This window comes from Brienomyrus brachyistius, unplaced genomic scaffold (genome assembly GCF_023856365.1).
Source record: "Brienomyrus brachyistius isolate T26 unplaced genomic scaffold, BBRACH_0.4 scaffold27, whole genome shotgun sequence".
In the NCBI taxonomy this organism is placed as follows: domain Eukaryota; kingdom Metazoa; phylum Chordata; class Actinopteri; order Osteoglossiformes; family Mormyridae; genus Brienomyrus; species Brienomyrus brachyistius.
The window spans coordinates 693,678-699,936 of record NW_026042306.1 but is presented as its reverse complement, the minus strand read 5'-3'; positions in this window follow the sequence as shown (position 1 = coordinate 699,936).

The window sequence follows — 6,259 nt, the reverse complement described above, 5'->3', positions numbered from 1 at the left end:
GGAAATAACTGGAGAGCAAGGAAGATGACAAGCCAATGCCGATGCCGAGTCTCCTTCCAATTGCCAGGCAACCAGAGGTAAGGTCATACATGGAAAATCAGAACGGCGAGCTGGATGCAGGGACGTCACTGGTGGTGGCGACGTCACATGTGGCCGGGTGTGCTGGATATCTTGATAGATTGAGGTCTCCAGGCATCACCCCCCAGGAGGAGTAGGGGAAATAAAATGTACAATTAGGCAAAGTAGAGGAGGCTATTGGCAGTGCTAAAAGCTAGGTGAGTGCAATATGAAGTGCAATATGCAAGCTCCGGCAGATATGGCTATGGCAGCATCAGTAGGAGGGAGAGGCAAGTGGGAGGAATAATAATAATAATAATCAATACTTTTATTGTCCCCGTAGGGAAATTGTCTTTACACCTCCCACAACTTGCTCTTTTTTCATAGAGGAAGTTGTCTGCGAAGGGCTGCCATCCGTAGCGGCGCCCAGGAAGCTGGGAATTAAGGGCCTTGCTCAAGGACCCACAGTCTGAGGCGGGGTTTGAACCTGCGACCTTCTGATCACAGGCACACAGGCTTAGCCCACAGAGCCACACACTGCTCCTTATGCTGGCATGGGGAGTCCCTGAAATGTCAGCACTCCAGTTCCACAAGAGATTGCGAAGCTAGAGTGACAGCACTGACAATCCAGTTTATCCAAAGCCACTGGCACCGATCCCCACCCAGCTCTACACCTCACACTACAGGTCTGACTGGGAGTGAAGAGTTAGCTAGGGCTAGAACTAGTGTCCCTATACGCTAAACTAAACAGGTGTGTTTTTAGTCTGGACTTGAATATTGAGAGTGAACCTGAAACCCACACATCTGGTGGAAGATCATTCCACAGCTGAGGAGCTTTGTAGGAGAAAGCTCTGCTGCCTGCCGTAGGTCATTCTACCCTAGGCACTAACAGATATCCCATGGCTTGAGAGCGAAACAAGCGTGGAGGGTTGTATGTGGTCAGCAGATCACTAAGGTATTCTGGTGCAAGGCCATTTAGTGCTTTATAAGTTAATAGCAGTATTTTATAGTCAATTCGAGACTTAACTGGCAGCCAATGAAGAGAGGATAAGACCGGTGTAATATGATCAAATTTTTTAGTGTTTGTTAGAACTCTGGCTGCAGCATTCTGTACCATCTGAAGTTTATGCAAGGATCCAGACGGGCAACCCGATAGGAGGGCATTACAGTAATCCAGTCTGGAACTTACAAAGGCATGTATTAGTTTTTCTGCATCATTAAGTGAGAGCATCTTACGAAGCTTGGCTATGTTCCGTAGATGATAAAATGCAGTTCTAGGAATACTTCTTATGTGAGCATCAAAGCATAGATCTGAATCGACAAGAACGCCAAGATTTCTAACCACCATGTTAGGTTGTGTAGGAAGGTTACCAACGTTGAGGTGGTGAAACTTATTTCTAGCAGCCTTGGGACCAATTACCAGAACTTCTGTTTTTTCTGTGTTTAACATAAGGAAATTTTTTACAATCCAGCACTGGATATCTAATAGACAGTCTTCTAACTGAGATAGCAGTGATATATCATCAGGGTTAACAGATATGTACAACTGTGTATCATCTGCATAACAATGAAACCCAATACCATGATTTCTAATAATGTTACCAAGAGGTAGCATGTATAGGGTAAACAGTAGCGGGCCCAGGACTGATCCCTGTGGGACACCATATTCAACTTTTGTGGCCTACTTTTGTCTTAATCTACAGCCATTCACATAAAAGGGCCGATGTCTGCATTGCAAACTAATGAGCTGCCGTTTGAGTGGCAGATAACACTAAATATGCATGGATTTCAAGTGCATTTTCTTGGAAATGGTAAACGTAAAAGTTGAACACATTTTGCCTAGACATAGCCTTGGACATTGTTCATGTGCTATATGACTTGTTTATATATTATAGGAAAGTAAGAAACTAATTGTATTTACATACATCCTGTACTTCGTACATATGAGTATTCACCTTTTTCTTATGCGAGATCACTTAGAGCGTTATAACCGTAAAGTTATATCTATGCGCACACCATACATTTTAAGTGTGGATGATTTGAGCGAAAGCGAGGATAGCTTAACCGCAGTTGTTTTTCGACAGAACAGGTTGTTATGTGAATGGCTATGGGACAGGCCGCGGCTATATATAATATATGTAAGACAATGTTAGGTGATGATGAAAGTGCCAACCTGAGTTAAACTAGATTCAATTTCTTTAAAAATGATCAACTAGATTAATCTTCAGTAAATTTCAGTTTTCCTACAAGGTGGCCCTGTGGCCTGTGCTTATAGCATCCACATGCTTGATTTGAGATGTTTACTGAGAACAGCTTGCTGAGTTGAGAATGCTAACTGACCTGCAGCCTGCTTGATACTTAATTCAACATAGTCTTAATGAAACATGGCCGGCCATCTATGGAAGCATATATTGGACTTTATTATTTGTAACCCACAGAAGACAATCCACAAATATGTACTATATTTGTACCATATGTACCATAATTAATGACTTAATATCACAAGAGAATGACTAAATATGACAAGTGAATGACTTACCATCAAGAAAACATGACGTTTCCTTGAAATGAAGACTTCTTCGAATCATGAAATCAAGACTTAGGTTCATGAAACCATGGCTTAATTAAGAAAAATAATGACTTATTTTCACAAGTGAATGACTTACCATCAAGAAAACATAACATGTTTCCTTAAAATGAAGACTTCTTAAGATCATGAAATCATAAATTAGTTTCATGAAACCATGGCTTAATTTAATGGAATAATGACTTACAGTTTTTTACAATCGCTATGACAGTTTTTGCAATACATTTAACAAGGTCCCTAAACTCTTAACGCACCAACACACCTAAAACCTACAATTGACAAAACGGTTAACTTCATGCTCAAAATCACACATTGTAAACTAAACCTCAAAACTAATTTTCAAACTACGTCACTATGTCATAAAAACACTGCAAACATGTTTTAAAATCAAATAATTATTTAAAACACTAACACATGTTCTCTTCCAACAGGAACATTTAGTCAATCATAACACACTTACAAAAAAAAAACACTATCATCAGCTGAAATTACAGAAACTGCATTACTTTATGTGTCTGGTCTGCCCTTATATTTGAAGCCTTTCTACATTTTTGTTTTGTTGTTAAATGCATGCATTTTGTTTCCTTTGCTGCAGAAATTCATCCATCCATCCATCCATCCATCCATCCATCATCTCCCGCTTAATCCGGAGTCGGGTCACGGGGGCAGCAGCCTCAGCAGGGAGACCCAGACTTCCCTCTCCCCGGCCACTGCGTCCAGCTCCTCTGGGGGGACCCCGAGGCGTTCCCAGGCCAGCCGAGAGACATAGTCTCTCCAGCGTGTCCTGGGTCTTCCCCGGGGTCTCCTCCCAGTGGGACATGCCCGGAATACCTCCCCAGGCAGGCGTCCCAGAGGCATCCTGATCAGATGCCTGAGCCACCTCATCTGGCTCCTCTCGATGCGGAGGAGCAGCGGCTCTACTCTGAGTCCCTCCCGAATGACTGAGCTCCTCACCCTATCTCTAAGGGAGAGCCCAGCCACCCTGAGGAGGAAACTCATTTCGGCCGCTTGTACCCGTGATCTCGTTCTTTCGGTCACTACCCAAAGCTCATGACCATAGGTGAGGGTAGGAACGTAGATCGACTGGTAAATCGAGAGCTTCGCCTTTTGGCTCAGCTCTCTCTTCACCATGACAGACCGATGCAGCGCCCGCATGACTGCTGACGCCGCACCGATCCGCCTGTCGATCTCCCGCTCCATCGTTCCCCCACTCGTGAACAAGATCCCGAGATACTTAAACTCCTCCACTTGGGGGAGGACCCCATCCCCAACCCGGAGAGAGCACTCTACCCTTTTCCGGCTGAGAACCATGGTCTCGGATTTGGAGGTGCTGATTCTCACCCCAGCCGCTTCGCACTCGGCTGTGAACTGCTCCAGTGAGAGCTGAAGGTCACGGCTCGATGAGGCCAACAGAACCACATCATCCGCAAAAAGCAGAGACCTAATCCTGAGGTCACCGAACCGGACGCCCTCAACGCCCTGGCTGCGCCTAGAAATTCTGTCCATAAAAACTATGAACAGAATCGGTGACAAAGGGCAGCCCTGACGGAGTCCAACCCTCACCGGAAACGAGTCCGACTTATTGCCGCCCATGCGGACCAAACTCTGGCACCGGTCATACAGGGACCGAACCGCCCTTAAAAGGGAGCCCGGTACCCCATACTCCCGGAGCACTCCCCACAGGACCCCCCCGAGGGACACGGTCGAATGCCTTTTCCAAGTCCACAAAACACATGTAGACTGGTCGGGCAAACTCCCATGAACCCTCCAGAACCCTGCTGAGAGTATAGAGCTGGTCCACTGTTCCACGGCCAGGGCGAAAACCACACTGCTCCTCCTGAATCCGAGGTTCGACAATCCGGCGGACCCTCCTTTCCAGGACCCCCGAATAGACCTTACCAGGGAGGCTCAGTAGTGTGATCCCCCTGTAGTTGGAGCACACCCTCCGGTCCCCCTTCTTAAAGAGGGGGACCACCACCCCGGTCTGCCAATCCAGAGGCACTGCCCCCGATGTCCACGCGATGCTGTAGATGCGTGTCAGCCAGGACAGCCCCGCAGCATCCAGAGCCTTGAGGAACTCTGGGCGAATCTCGTCCACCCCCGGGGCCCGGCCACCGAGGAGCTTTTTGACCACCTCAGCGACCTCCACCCCCGAGATAGGCGAGTCCACCCCCAAGTCCCCATACTCTGCTTCCATATTGGAAGGCGTGTCGGTGGGATTGAGGAGGTCTTCGAAGTACTCCCTCCACCGACCCAAAACGTCCCGAGCTGAGGTCAGCAGCAATTTGTGCAACATGTTTGAAAAATAAACAATGTACAACTACGTTTGATAAAATGTGATACATTTGATACATTTTGTACAACACCTGTAAATGTTACATCTTTCAAAAAACTTTCATGTAACATTTTAAAACATCTGTACATCTTACTTTGAAAAAACCTTCATGTCACATTAACAAACATTCGATGAAGTATTTTTTTGAGACGTACAGCACCCTTTTTGCGATGCTGCTAGTTTTACATTTCAGTAATCAAAAGGTATAGTTTTCCCACTAGTCAACAATCTGCTTTTGTTGTAAATGACCCTAACCTTTTTATCATGAGGTGAAACGTTTTCACGTCACGTTTGATTTTGTTATAGCGCGCCATTATAGGCGATCATCCCGATGTCTTTCATTTAACATGCTTAACCCTCTTAAACATGCCTAACCGTCATCCTGTGTTAGCTTTCTGTTCCTGTCTCCTGTGTCAGACGGGTCGGTGCCATTAAATACACGCAAACAATTATTTATCATCCATTTTGTTTCTTACCTCTTGGTTACCTTGTTATGCTTTCTTCTCCATGAATAGATTGGTTTTAATATTTTTGGTGTGGCTTTCTGGACCTCTCTTTTGACAGCATACTTCTCGTTTTCAACAAAAAACCATCCCCAAGGCAGATAATGGAACGGGTGACTGCCTGAGACTAAAGAAGGCTTGTAGAAATTGGTAACGTTAGACAAAGGAGGGCACTCTAAACATATTGGAGATAGAATGTTGTGAAACGTTATTGGAAAGGAGAAGGAATGTTTGTTGTAGTACGGGAATGTACAAGGCAGAATATTATTTTCGGTGGAAGTCTGTGGCCTTGATGAGGGCTAGGAAACCTAGAGACCAGCTGACTGATAAGGAAAGTCGTGTAATGGTTAGCAGAGAGGAAAGGGGGGCCGATCCAACTGCTGCTGTTTCCCCATCTGTGGCTGATGCTGATGCTGAGAGGAGGAAAAAGCCTAATGCAGATCTCCTGTATCCGGTCCTGCCTGAAGTGTCCCCTCTTCCACCGCTGCCACCTGCACCTCGCCCTCCTGCCCAGGTCCCTCCTCCAAGAAGAGTTGAGCCCTCTGTCCCTGCTGCAGAAGGGGGGGTAGTGGGTCCGATGCCGCATCCTTCTGTAAAGCAGGAAGAGTCTTCCCACGATGAGGAGGATGAGGACAATGACCAAGGGGATGATGATGAGGAAGAAAAACCCATACCCAAAGGCCAGGACAGAGGCTTTGGGACTGTTTTGCTTATTGGAGCAGACCGAGTGGCCTCCATACAGGAGATGCCCAAACCGGAGACTAAACAGCAATTGCT